The following is a 15,551-nucleotide window of genomic DNA, read 5'->3' as shown; positions in this document are numbered from 1 at the left end:
AATTTTTTAAAACATTGACCCTTTGGCCTCATATGGAGACACTGCCCGTACCATCTAGTGGTCACAACATGACAACTTAACACTAAATTGGTTGAAAACCAATTGGTGGGAAGCCCAGTTAAAAGGTTTTACAGCCATTCCAGCCAGAAACATGGGCCAGGTAAAAATGATTCTCCACGTTTATGTTTGAAATTAGTTAATTTTATTTTCGTACAAAGCTAACATTTAGTTGTTGCACTAATTTTGTCCTTCTGATCCTAAATGGAAAGGGTCTTTTTAAAATGTTAAAATAAACCACCGTCCCCACATGATTTTTGGATGATTTTTTGCAAAAATGATTTCCTGTACAAGGACAAAGTTTAGTTTTTATACTTCTTAGGTCCTAGTAATCCCAAATAGCTAGGAGAAAGTAAAAAATGTCAGGCATATGTCCAGGTCTCTTTTTTCAATTTTCTGTAGGTGTTTCTAATAAAGTGGCCAGTTGGTGGAAGCTTAAAGGGAAGGTGTTTCTGTCAAAGTGGCCAGTGAGTGAAAATATAAAATGCAGGTGTGTCCAATACAGTGGCCAGTGGGTGGAATTACAAGGTACTGTAGTTGTTGCTAATAAAGTGGACTGTAAGTGGAAGCTCAAAGGGAAGGTGTTTTTTGTTAAAGTGGCCAGAGAGTGGAAAGCACAAGGTGTAGGTGTTCCTACTAAAGTGTCCAGAGAGTGAAAGCACAATAAACAATGAACTGTAGGTGTTTTTAGTAAAGTGGCCATGATTTAGGTGTTTCTAATAAAGTGGCCAGTGGCACGTGTTTAGTAAAGTGGCCAGTGAGTGGAAGCACGGGATAAGTGTTTTAAATAAAGGGATTTAGTGAGTGGAAGCACATATATGAGTTTCTAATAATATATACAGCAGACAGAAGTTGTTATAGTCTAATAGAAACAACACATTCAGTGGGTTTTGGTTGAAGGAGATTTCTGTATGTTGTAGATTCGTTCAGTGGCAATCTGTCTGTTAGTTTTAAACAGTCCTGGTTTTTAAACACAGATTGATTTACTTTTAACACTAAAGGCTGAAATTATTATTGACCGACTGTACTGGACTTTTGGTGCCATCTACTGGTCATAAAGTGACATTAGTTGCTGTGTCTGATGCTAACAGCTAACGTCAACACAGCTAAATGCTCATATCTAGCAGAGAGACTACTGCTTTTAAAGGAAGTAGTGCATAAAAGGTAACTTAAAATCGGAAGTGCCATGATATCATTAAAGGGCCATTCACCGAATGCGTGCCATTTGCTTGTTGTAACTCTAACAAATTAAACTTAAAAAATATATATTATTTCAGCTCTAAAGCTAATAACACATACATTTAACTTTCCAAAACATGTACTGGTCAATCTCAAGCAGCTTTATTTATGTTGTACATTGTTTCAAAGCCAAAGATGGTTATAAAACTCATATGACATTTAAAAAGCATGTCCACTTATTCTTTTGATTTTTTTCTCAAGAAAGTCTTTATTTAAAAAACAAATCTGACTGTATGTTCAAATAATTGATATTTATCAATGGCGCTCACTCCATTTTGTAACTTTCAAGACCAATAATTTAATAATCTATGTTTGAACACTGCACATTAAAATATGTGCAATTCTCTGTTGTTTTTCTATTATTAAAATATTCCCTCATTTTCCACCACATAATTTTAAGTTTAAGAAATAAAAAAAGCCATGACAAGACATGTTAGTGCCATAATATTCATGGACAATGGTCTGTTAACTTGTGTGCACCATAATATACACTGATCAAGCATAATATTATGCTATTATACTTGTTTTACACACATTATGCATTTGTATCAGCTCTACTCTCCATTTATGAGCACTTTTTCTCTGTTTCTCTACAAAGTGGAGCTATGTATTTTGCTAAAGCTTAGTTTTGGGAGTTGGTCCACGGCCTCACTCCTCCCACTTTCTTCCCTATTTAAACCGTCACTTCCTCTCTACCTGCTCGTTGAACAACCTCGCAGTTGAATGACCCCGCGATTGAACAACCTCGCCTGCGGTCCACAATGGTACTCCACCTCTATGTCTCCTGCGGCTGGCGTCCGACCTCGCACGGCCAGCTGTTTTCGTCCACACCTACTCCTCCACCGCCACTGCTGCCGGCTACCTGCCCTGATTACGGTGCGTCTTTCCCCAACCGCCGCGGCTGGTGTCTGCTCTCCTGGCTCCTCGGCCTGGTCGGGCTCCTCAGCCCGGTCTGGCCGCTACCGAAAGGTTCCCTCCGGACTCTCTCTCGGCGACTTCTTTCTCTCTCTCACCTCTGCCGCTCCCGGCGCCGTTACCGCTACCAGCGCCCACGCCGCTGCCCGTTTTTTCCCTGTTTCCCCTTCAAACCTGCGTTCTTCCACCCGGCCCGCTGGCGGAGAAGGGTATAGCTGCAGCCTGGAGCACCTCCAAAGGGGAGGAACATACCTCCAAACAGGCGGAGCCTACCTCCAAGTAGGATGGTGCTTGATGGGGCTTGGTGTTACGCGGTATGGTGTTTTTCACGACGTTTTGTGCTTGTAAATAACCCCAAAGGTTAATTAATTAATCTATTTCGTTTATTAAATGTTTATTTATTTTAAAATGCATTTTCTAAGAGTCTAAAAGCATGTTGTGCACATTGCAACCACATTTTATTTATTTAAAACATTTAAACATTTGCCATGCTGTGAATATTTCAAATCATAAAATAGTAAAGATCTAAATAATAAAGGCAGTTGTTTATTCATAGCCAATAATATTATAAATACATACACACTACACGTATTTTATTATATTGACATTTAAGAAATATAAATAATCAATAATTGTTGACTAATATATTTATTGACATCCATGAGCTTTTTAATCACGGAGGACTTTTTTGTGGCATTCGGCAGAGAAATGGAGCTGTGTTGAGTGAGGTCTCCCTGCCTTACGATGTAGACTTTTATATAATATAATATAATATAATATAATATAATGTGATAGTACATTCTATGTAACATTAAATTTGATGTAATAGAATAAAAGTATTAATAATAATCACGGAAGACTTTTATTATGACATTCGCCGGAGCCGTGGTGAGAGAGGTCTCGAGCGTATACTGTTGGTGGACTTCCCACTTGGATGTAAGCCCCTCCCCTTTGGAGCTGTGGACTTCCCATTTGGAGGTAAGCCCCTCCCCTTTGGAGGTGCTCCAGTCTGCAGCAATACATACTTGCGCTGGCGGGCTGTGGCTCCGCCTCCCTGCAAACTCGTAGGGCGGCCCCCGTCTTCCCACTCCATCGCCTTCCATCTTCTCCATATAGTGAGAAAATATCAAAACGCTCAGGTACAAAAATAACCCCACCCCCCTCCCCCCCGGTAATACCGTATATCGCCATATAATCTAACGACGGTATGAAAAACTTCAATACCGCCCAACCCTACTGAGGGATGTGAAAACTGAAGCAGCACGGCTGTGCCTGATATAACAGCACAACATCTTCTTTACATTTAAATAGACATATGTTTTTAGTTACTGAATTGGTACACAAATATTATGGAACATGCATATTTTTCAAATATGTTACATTTTGTGCCAAAAAATGTCGTATTAAATTTGGTTTGCCATACAATTTTTTGATACAACTTTATTTATTAAAGACTGTACTATCCCTTTGCTGTTCCTGCCTAACACTAGATATGAATCTTTTTGCGGTCTATATGAAAATCTACACTGAACCCGTACGCTGTGTGAAAGAATAGCACTCTGTCAGATCAGTGGTCACTCTTGCGTCGGTTATTTTTGACCTTAACAGTAAGAGATGTTCCAAGGTAAACCGCACATTCAATATGCAGTCAGCAAAAATGTGAATTATCACTGCTGATATGCAAACCAAAGAACTACAGTAAAAAGTGTTTAGATCCCTCAATACATGAAAAGAACTGACGTCTTCACACTACAATTACACTTGCTACGACATCTTTGCTCACTTTTTCATCCATATTGCTGATTTGTTTCTGTATTCACAAAAGTACTAAATTCTTCTACCTCAGTAACTGCTGTTTTCATATGTTCTTATGTAATTGACAGCTGAAATCACCAATACATTATACTTACATACCTGTGTTACATACCTACAGTGGTGTGAAAAAGTATTTGGCCCCTTCCAGATTTCTATTGATTTTGCATTTTTGTCATGTAATTCTTTTTTTATCAAACAAACTTTAATGTCAGACAAACATAAACTGAGTAAGTATAAAAAGCACTTTATAAACTAGGAACCATCCAAACCAATCTAGCGCTTTGTGAAAAAGTGTTGCCCCACCATAAATGAACTGTGATGAATCACACTTTTTGGAAAGCTGAGTTCAATTTTACTACTAACCTAACCATGCCTGATTACTTCCAGACCTGTAGAATCAAGAAATCAATTAAATAGAACCTGTCTGACAACATGAAGCAGCTAAAAGAAAAGCAACAAAAAAGTAGCACATTATGCCGCAATCTGAAGAAACTTAAAAACAGATGAGAAAACAAAGTCATTGAAATCTCAGTCTGGAAAAGGTTACAAAGTCATTTCTAAAGCTTTCGGACTCCAATGAACCACAGTGAGAGCTATTATTCATAAATGGAGAAAACATGGAACACTGATGAACCTTCCCAGGAGTGGGCGGCCGACCATAATTATTCCAAAAGGGCATGGATAACTCATCCAGGAGGTCACAAAAGAACCAGAATAATGTTTAAAGAACTGCAGGTATCACTTGCCTTACTTTACTTCTCTGGGGAAAGTTCCAAGGCAAAAACACTGCTAACCAAAAAGGACACAACGAGCCATCTCAAATTTGCCAAAAAAAACAACTTGATCATCACCAAGACTGAGTAAATATTCTTTGGACTGACGTGACAAAAGTGGAACATTTTGGAAGGTATGTGTCCCGTCACATCTGGCGTTAAACTAACACATAATTTCAGAAAAAGAACATCATACTGAACGTTAAATGGTGGTGGTAGTGGGATGGTCTGGGCCTGCTTTGCTAATTAGTTTTTGATAAGTTTGTTTAATAATCGGAAAAATATCAGGATGACAAAAAAGCAAAAACAAAATAAATCTGTAGGGGGGTTGTACTTTTTCACACCACTGTATTACTCCAGGTACAACAGTGTTGCTTCTGCACTCTTCTGTCTATTTACCATCTATTAAAGTTTGCTATATGCATTGTATTTATAGTACGTTATTGACTTGCTCGAGTTCTGTTTTGCATGCAAATATTTGTTTGCATGAAAGTTTGCATGAGCACATTATATAGCCTTGTGTAGTGCTGCTCTATGTTGCTCATGTTCCTAGGGGTATGTAATAAACAAAATGACAGATGACACAACAATATAAGCCTCTTGACCTGACTTGTTTTCCTATAATGTCTCTGTGACATTAAGAACTTTTCTAAAAATAATTGTGTAGTTCCTAAAAGAGATCCACTTAAACAACCTTTTCTAATGATACACAGAACCTTTTCAGCCAAAATGTTTAAAGGGACTTGGCAGTGGTCAAACACAGAACTGTAAAAACATGAATAAACAAATGAGAATGCTTACATGGATTACCTGGTTAAAAAAAAGAATGTATTGTATAAATATTTAACTAACTTATTTTTAAATAAATGTACAAAAATTTTACTAAAAAGAGTCAGCAGCCCCCTGTGGAGTCATGTGTACAGCTCCGGAAAAAACAGAGACCACTTAAGAGAGCAGTTTCTCTAATTTTACTATTTATAGGTATATTTATGAAAAGAAATGTTGCTTTATTCTATACAATACTGACATCATTTTTCTCAAATTTGTAGTAAAATATTTTAGTCATTTACAGCGTTTTTTTTACAGAAAATGAGAAATGGTCAAAATAATAACAAAAAATATAATAATAAAATAATGATATTATTATTATATTATTTTATTATAAAAAAAATCTAAACCAAAAGAATCAGTATTTTGTGAAATACTAATCAAAATTCTCTTGTGTCTTGGCATGCTTTCCACCAGTCTTTCACACTACTTCTGGGTGACCTTATGCCACTCCTGGCTCGCAGTTCAGCTTTGTATAATGGCTTATGTCCATCAATCTTCCTCTTAATTACATTTTAAATTGAGTTCTGGTCTGGAGATTGGGCTGGCCATTACAGGGTCTTGATCTGGTGGTCCTTCATTGATCTAGCTATGTGGTATGAAACATTCTCCTGCTGGCATAAAACTGTCCTCAGAGTTGGGGAACACTGAGATTTATAAATAAATTAATACATTAAAAAAAATTAATCTTTTAGTATTCTAGGTATTCCTCAACTAACTCGTTTTTATCCTAGTACATCTTTATTTTATTTTTTCTTACTTTGTGAATAAAAGTCTTTTTTGACTTTATTGTGCAACATGGGTTAAAAATTACCCATTAATTTTTATGTAACTTAATGTATGACTGAGTGTTTTCATGATATATCTTAGCAATAAATTATTTCAGTCATCCGGAATTTAAGGTATTTCACAATGAACTAGTTTTTGATCATCATACATCCTAATTTTATTTGTTCCTGTCTTAGTTTTTGAGTAAAAGCCCTTTTTGTATCACTACAACTCTAATGCGCAACATGGGTCAAAAATGACCCATTGTCACACTGATTTTCTATATAACTTCATGTATAGCTGAGGATTTCTATAATAAAAACAAGTTAATTAAATTTATTGCTAAAATATATCATAGAAACGCTCATGAAGTAACATAGAAAAGGATTGCGGGTCATTTTAGAGGGTGTGTATATGTTGTGCATCAAAGTTATTTCAAAGCTATTTTACCAAATACTGATTTCTGAAGTTAACACTACCATTGTTCTTTCTAAATTAATATAAACGTGTATTCTTTGCAATATAAGAATATATAGAATACAAATATAGCAGCAGTGAATATTCACAGATACAGGATAGACTGTTCTTTTTAAGTGAGAATAATATATAAAAACATCAGACCAGTAAGGTAAGTGTGCTCTAATGTGTGAATGTGTGATAGTTTTGAGGAATTCATATACCAGTTGCTTTCATACAGTGTTCCTGTTATTTTGGCCTGTATAAAGAGTCTAAGAATAAGAACTGAACAAAAAGAAAGAAGGAGAATGTTTTCAGGTAAATGTACCACTGTAACTCCTGTTTAATCCGCTGAGCCAATGGATCAACTGTCCTTTTTCAGGATCATTTGCATCCAGAGATCAGACTCCCTGCTTATGTGTGTTTGCTTATAGGAAATATGTCACACATGCAAATTATGTACTTACTTATCGCTAACAGTGTAAGCTATCCTGGTCAGAATCTGCGGGCTACAGCAGGCTTGGCTGAAATCTGCTTGTGTCACTGAAAACTAAACTCCACCTAAACAGGTAAGAGGCATATCCTAATAACATAAAAATTAATTTTGACATACAGGGGTTTGAGTTAATTTAACAGAAGTAAACTGTATGATCCAAATCAAATCTAAGAGGCATGAAATGTTAATTTAAGGTAGTTTAAGGTGCGTGTCAGTTGAGCCCTTCCAGCAAAAATATATATAGACCATTTCTCTTTTACGAGAATTTTATATTGACAACTTTATACATTTAAAAACTAAAATGTGCTTTATTTAGACTGATGATTCTTAAAATAACTTCTTCTGTATTATGCTAAGAATTGTATTTTGAGTATCTGGATAACAGACAAAGTTCCTTCAGTAATTCATTGGCACCAATCTGTAACAAGTATCATTCTTTTGGAGGCATTCTCATCTGATCTAAAAGACCAACCTTTTTATTATTTAAAACATGAGCCCCAATAAAATTAGGTATTCAAGGCAGCATGGTCTATCACTATGAACTACACTGAATACTGTAAATACAGCATGCATTTCCATTCCTTCTTTGCTATTTTGTTTGTTTTTCTTGTTCTCATTTTGGTTTTTTTTGTAGTTTTTTGTGTTTGTCTGCTCTTGCTGTTGGTTAGGTGGCGGATGTTGACTTGGGTCCTGTATCACTTGAAGTTATTATTGAATGCTCTTGAATACTTAGCTAATGACTTGCTTTTTAAAAAAGCCCCATCCTTGGATTATTTAGGTAATGAGAAAGCCTGCAAACTAGTTGGCTTGAATGATTTTTTTTGTTTACTGATAGATTTGGCTTGGATGTAAGCTAAATTCATGTGATCTGTTTTTATTAAACATTGTACAAAACTAAAGTAAACTAATCTATCTATCTAATCTAATAACAATGCCTTATAATAGTAGAGAAAACAACTAATTCCTCCCCAAAGTGAGAAAAAGGTCCATATATAATTATTCGTTGAAGGGGTTTAGCTGCTGGTGCATGTGTTCAGTTGCAGCTTGAATAATCAGTATGTAAAGAATTGCCAAGAGAACAGGACACTCTGACGCAACCCATAAGTTTAAAAAAAAAACATGCGTTCCCCAAGCAGTGGGTTGTGTACAGTGGAAATGATTTCCATGGAGAGATAAAGCTTCATCCAGTTCCTTTGAAATGAGTTGGAGTGGCCAATCATCCAACATCAGAACGTGACCTTACTGATTTTATTGGCTCTCAGGGCTGAATGCAATCAAATCATCTTAACAGTAAGTTTTATATAAATCCAGTGTAAAGCCTTTATAGTAGAGTGGAGGCTGTTACTGTCAGTAGAGGGGGGCAAACTCTGGGGATTGCTAAGATGTTGCAAATTGGTTAATGTATTATTTCTGGTTACTGTCAGAGGTGTTAGTAGATAGTTGTTAATGTGCCCTTACTGAATAGTAGCTTGGATGTTGCTAGGTGTTTCCAGTGTGAAAGCACTTCTCTAGATGGTTTGGACTTTTAGATCAATAACTGGAAATTGACAATGTGAAAATTTATTTAAGCTCCAAAACACACTTGTTCTATACTTCATATCATCCTTGTTTTTGTTTGATGTGTCTAAGATGTTCTTTGAATGGATCAGATGGCTTTTTTATTTTGGTTGCTGAGTTGATCACGTCGAAGCGGCTGAAGAGTGCCGAAGATCAGCACAGCAGTGCCAATATGACAGGTTATAGCATGAACCTCGAGTGTATTATTGCTATTATACCACAGTTCAATTATCATTGTTTATTGAAAGATTTTAAGTTAAACAGGACGAGAAAATGCGATCAGTTTGGTTATAAAAAACTCGGCGTGTTAAAATAGTTCCATAGCTGCTCTGCTTTAGCTGCACTGTAAGCTGTATTATCAAAAATTTGAAATCTAAGTTTACTGTAAATAAACAGAAGCGCTTTACTCAACCAAATAAACGGTTTCAGCAGAGAAATCTGTGTAGGTTAAAGCCCAGTGCTCGTTTGACTAAAAGAAAATGTTTTTTTAAGAATTAAAGTTTTGTTTACTTCGGCGCCCACCAGAGTCCACCTTACATTCTGCTTAAAATACCTTATATTAACTGGAATATACATACACTTAAGCTTTAATTTTAATAATAACTCTTAAACTGATACTGGAGGCTGATAATGTGTGTAATATGCATATTTTTTAATTGCTGGGCTTATTTATTTGTAGGACCGCGTCTTTGCCAGCGCCCCCTATTGGAGACATGGCATTTCTGTACTGTGCCTATAGCATCTAGCGCCTCCCAGTGGTGTTTAATAATATTGCATTTGGGTTTTAAGCGCTGCATCGTTGCTAGGTTACCTGTATGCGGCGGAGTAATATATGGAGAGCTTCGGTTACAGTACATTATCAGCTAATATTGTCACTCATTAATCTCCTCTCAGCCAATCACATTGCAGGGCCGGAACTAACTGTGGTATAATTAACATTACTAAATTGTAATGCTTAAGAACGTTGTAAATAATAATGAATAATGAGACAATAATGAGTTTAAAACTGTAATGATTATCTAGAAAGGGAAAGTGAACATGAACGAACTTAAATTGGTTCGGGAAAAGCTGTTTCTGTCTGAAGAATGTGAAGAGGGGTTTCTATGCTGTTGACTTTTGGCTAAATGCAAAAGTCCAAAAATGTTTGGCTATATTTTGGCTAAAACAGTGGTTGCTAAGGTGTTGTTAGGTGGTTGCTAAGATGTTGCTGATTGTTGTTGAGGTGTTGCTAGGAAGCTGCTAAGGTATTACAGGTGGTTGCTACGGTGTTAATAACTGGTTGCTAAGCAGTTTCTATCAAACCTGATATTGCTGATAAGTTGTTTCTAGGCAGTTGCTAAGGTGTTCTAGATGGTTGTTAGGATGTTGTTAAGTACACTCAGGGTTGCCAGGTATAGACAGCAGCACGCAAACAGTGCGCAGCAGCTATGGAAAAGGGTAAGCTAGCTATGTTTCTGCTGAACAGGTAATCATGAGCTTCAGTAAGGTTGCTAACCATAGCTGGGGAATTTACCACCACCACCACTAGAGTAATTGAGACGAGCATATTGGACACTGAAATGTATATGTATGTATGTATGTGTGTGTGTATATATATATATATATATATTTTTTTTTTTTTTTTTTTTCTGATCAGCTACAGACTAAAACTCGTTGTCTCTTGCCACTGTGTGTCAATCTTGCAACCTGTGTAAAATTTACCTCTGGGGATGAGCGGGCGGGACACTTCACACATTCACTCACATTAATTACTATTTGTTCCTTAAACTAAAGTCAATAAATACTTAATTGAGACATTCTGTCATAAGTACTATTAATTTATTCACCTAAATGTGCATTTTGCCATTAGTTTTTTTTATCAGAAAGGCCCCAGGCACTTTATCAAGCAAAACTGTAGGAGAACCCTGCACAATTATTGGAATGGACTCATTGTGAGACACTATCTATAGTAGGGCAAAATAGAGGACACTTAATAATGCATCTCTATTGAAAGAGCAACAATATATGTGTCACTTACTACAACTTTTTATCAGATTTTCTTGCTTTAGAGGCTCATCATCATAATTTATCCCAGGATATAGGACACCCTAGAGCAGGGGTCTCCAAACTTTTCTTGTTGGAGGCCAGAAGGAGAAATATATGTGCAGACATGGGCCACAGACTAAACAAAGAAAACAGAATAAACAATGAAATATACTACTTACTATAATAATACATTTTCTTAATTACTTTCATCAACATATCATTTTACTTGAGTTACTATCTTTATCTATCTTTGACAGTGTTATGTAAACTAAGATTTTCCAAATTAATGTTTCTTAATATTATACTCCTTCATTACGGCAACTAATTCCTGACAAATTAAACATACACACTTCCCTCTGAACTTGCCCAAACGTGCCTAAACTCCTATTTTCCACTGTCTATTTTCCATTTCTTTGATTTATTTTCTCCCAATAGCTCAGGAACTTTAATAAAGGCAAAATGAAGGAAGGAAAGGAGATAAGGAGCGTTTTAGATTGGGTTTATGTGATAGTGACACCTAGCGTTCAAACTTTGAATCTCACATTATTAAAAAAAATAGCGGGACAACTTTCATTTTATTTCCAAAACCTCAAATGGCCCGCGGGTCGTAGTTTGGACACCCCTACCCCTAAAATAAAACACTGATTAACGAGCCAATGAAACAGTAGCTTAGCCCTGGCCACTGCTTTAGATAAAAACAGCACCAGAGCCAAAGAGTCAAATTACAATAGCTATTATTTTACTAACTGTGTGTGATTTTAGAACACGTTTTTTTACCCTGTGTATTTATTTTAATGTTTAAGGATGGCTTGTGAACAAAAAGGGCAATATCAAATCTAAAATAAAAATGTTAAGGACTTGCTTCTAATCCAATAGACGTAAAAAAATAAATAAACAGCTTTAATTATTAATGATTTAATATTAGGAATATAGGATATTTTATATTAGAATATTAGAGTCTTCCTTTGTGTGCATTACAGATAAAAACACATAATTATTATTTTTTATATTTTTCCGTCACTGGGCACATAATTCAGGCCTGAAAGGGTTATTTTAGGGCTTATCACCCACCCTAATCATTACACATACCTTTCTATCATCATCTAGAACCTGGAGTTTTTAGCAGGTTAATAACTCAAACCGTTCAAGATATTTCAGTGTAATATTGTTATATTCTGGTTGATCATATCATTATACACAATATAATTAGCTAGGACTGAGCTTGCATCTCTGAAACTAGTTAACTGAACTAGTTAATGTGTAGAAAAAAGTTAATTTGTTGTTTAATTTTGGATTTTACCATCATGACACCCACAATAATTACTGTATGTAGTACTTTGCGTTTGCAGATCATATTTGTAAATGCCACTCTGTTTGTCAGGAAGAATGTCTCTTATAAAGTATCTTTAGCCTTAGTGGGATGTTTCCTAGTTACAATAAAACAAAACAGCTTATGTTTCCATAGACACAGTGTTATCTTTGTGGAACCAGTAAATTAGCAGGTCCCACACTGAAAGGATTTGCATAGAAGCTTGTTGCAAGGAATTACATCCAATAAACAGGTTTTCTATTTTCTGGTGGGTTTTTTTTAAAGCTGGTCTCATCTGATATCCTATGTTTTGATAAGCAAAGCCTGAGTCATCTACAGCCGTCTAAGCAAATCACTTGCAAATTGTTAAGACTGTCAAAAGCAGTTCCTCAAAAACATTTCTGAATCACACCTACTTCCAATTAGCCATAACATTAAAACCATAATATGCCTAATAAGATGTAGGTCTCCATTGTGCCAGCTAATAAGCTCTGACCCTTTTTGGCATGAACTCCACAAGACCTCTGAAGGTATCCTGTGTCTGATATCAAAATAAAAGCAGTAAATCTTAAATGCAAGTAAGGGCCTCCATTGTTTGCATTAGTGAGCCTTGAATGCACATAACTCAGATCACTGGTCACCCTTGAAAAATCTGTGGTAGCTTAATTTTTTTTCCTACATTATAAATGAACACTGAAATAATTTAGACTGTGAAGGAACACTTTTCCTGTGTAACAGAGGTAACTCTTGGTCTTCCTTTATGTGATCATTTATGTCAATTATGTGAAAAATTGACTGCCATCCTGCCATACACTTGTATTTTTTTAGTTTGTTTCATTACATGACTTAAATACTGAAATATTGAATCGGGTACAAATTACATCAAAATAAGATTTAAGGCTTAATGACAGTGATAATAAATTGCTTGTAAAAACAATCCAACCCCACCCCATTTAATACACAATAAATTAAATGTTTTATATTTGTGAGACCACCCCAATTTTGAACCAGTCCTGTTCTCCTGTAGTATCTCATCTCATCTCATCTCATCTCATTGTCAACCGCTTAATCCGTGAAGGGTCGCGGGGGGGCTGGAGCCTATCCCAGCAGGCATCGGGCGGAAGGCAGGATACACCCTGGACAGGCCGCCAATCCATCGCAGGGCAGACGGACACAGACAGACAAACAGACACATTCACTCACACACTCACACCTAAGGGGCAATTTCAGTCAAGTTCCAATCAGCCTGAACGTGCCGTCTTTGGACTGTGGGAGGAAACCGGAGGAAACCCACGCAGACACAGGGAGAACGTGCAAACTCCACACAGAGGGACCCGGGTCGCCCCAGCCGGGAATCGAACCCAGGCCGTCTTGCTGTGAGGCGGAAGTGCTACCCACTGCGCCACTGTGCCGCCCCCTCCTGTAGTATAATAAGGTGAAAATGTCTTTTTGGACTTGGTTTGTAACTTCCACATACACTCATTCATTCACCCACTCATGTTTAGCAGTCTAAAGATCCTCTTTAAGGGGGCGTTCTTAGGACTCAAAAAGCTTTTGACACAGAGATGCACTGATACAGAAACCGTGAGCCATTGCTGATATTTTCATGTACTTACATGCACAAACATTTATACTGTAAACTGCATATAAACTGTTGTGAACAACAGTCTAATCATAAGTCCAGTACAGATATAGATGTGATTCTGATAATTGCACAGACTAAAAGATATTGGCTTAGTTATTTCCAAATAGATTATAATACTATATAATTTTAAAAAGTAATTATATAACTCTAATTCTTGAAAGTTCAATCGAATCATCATCATAACAGTGTTTTTTCTTTTTCATTTTTAGTGTTAAGAAGTAAAAGTCTGTAAAGTCAAAAATGAACTGGATACCAGGAATGCAGTTTGGACTTTTAGTGGTCATGACTATTCTCTCGGGACTGACTCCACTGGGTGAGTTGTTTTTTGTCACTATGTAGCTGTTTAATATGCACATATGTACAATTATTGCTTATATATAACTTGGGTATATAGAGGAAAACAGGAAAACATTGTTATTTTTGTAAATTGTGTTGTTTAAGTCTTTGCTGTTAAAATTTCTTTGTGGTCATTTTATTTTTCTTTAGTACTGTAGTAGTATTTAAACATATTTTATTATTTTATTTTATTATAAATGATTGTTTTTAATATAACATTGAAATAATCTAAATTTACAGTTAATCTATAGTAAGTAAATGCTTTTATATGACAGTTCATTTGCCAACTGGGTTTTTTGTGTTACAGTACCTATTTGTTTGAAAAAAAAGATTTTTCACAGATATATTAAGATTTTTTTTCACTGACCCTGGATGCAGTCAATGTAAATGATGTGTCCCTTTTTTACTTTACAAGAGGAATTGCTAGGTTAACATTGCTAACAAACACTGAACCTAGACTGTGAACAAAAAAAAGTTAAAACAACCCAATGCTGGGTCAAAGTAACCATATACTGTATTTGAAAAACTCTTTTCAAATGACAGTTCTTCCAGTGTTTTTAGGACAGGTGAATGTGTACAATGGGAGGCATCACTGTGCTCTGTAAAACATTTGTATTCTCTTTCTAGGTTTTTGTACCAACTGTAAATTAAATGAAAACTGCACTATCATTGTGTTGTTTGATGGTGACTATACTGGACCGGTACCACTGCCAAATTCTACCTGTAGTAATCAGTCACGTAAGTAAAATAGTTGTAATCATTTTTTTAACCTTTCAGCCAATCAAAACATTACATTCATGTTCTCAGCTAAATATTAAATTATTACAAAAAAATAATAAATAATAGGAAACTAGAAAGTTATGAGGAAGTTAGGAAGTTATTTTTTGACTAAATAAAGAAATGTAAGAAGTATGAATTTCTTTTTGTTGACTTGTGATATTAAACTTAAGCTGAGCAGTCAAAGTGAAAATATTATTTTCTTTCAGGTGTATCAGAATCAAACACCTGTGCTTTCTCCTTTGAAACAGATGAACTGAGTAAGTTTGCCTTTTTTTGGGAATTGATCACTTTTATGGGTCACTTCACACTTTCTTACTTTCTACTTCTTAAATCTATCAGTACAAATGATCATATTTATACAACTGTTCAGTGGTTAAATCATGTTTTGTGTGTCTCCTTTCCTTTCAGTCACCGCCAATTTTACGTCTCTAGATCTACTAAAAGGTGTGTCTTCTGTAGTTAAAAAATGTATTCTGTCTTTGTAAGGTTCTAGCACTTATACAATAAATACCAACCACAAAATTCTAAAATATTATTTAAAATCACATTATC

General features: G+C 35.8%; 1 long non-coding RNA gene across 1 annotated transcript; it reads left to right on the top strand.

Annotated features, from left to right (window-relative positions):
* The first annotated feature begins 7,344 nt into the window (after nucleotides 1-7,344).
* LOC111196213 (uncharacterized) lies at nucleotides 7,345-15,256 on the top strand. Its single transcript, XR_002652028.2, has 4 exons — nucleotides 7,345-7,420; nucleotides 14,093-14,196; nucleotides 14,847-14,957; nucleotides 15,206-15,256. It is a non-coding gene; the product is annotated as an uncharacterized LOC111196213 (long non-coding RNA).
* Nucleotides 15,257-15,551: the final 295 nt, after the last annotated feature.

The sequence above is a fragment of the Astyanax mexicanus genome, chromosome 1 (assembly GCF_023375975.1).
Source record: "Astyanax mexicanus isolate ESR-SI-001 chromosome 1, AstMex3_surface, whole genome shotgun sequence".
In the NCBI taxonomy this organism is placed as follows: Eukaryota; Metazoa; Chordata; class Actinopteri; order Characiformes; family Acestrorhamphidae; genus Astyanax; species Astyanax mexicanus.
The sequence above is the reverse complement of the archived record's forward strand: the minus strand, read 5'-3'. Positions and strand labels throughout refer to the sequence as shown.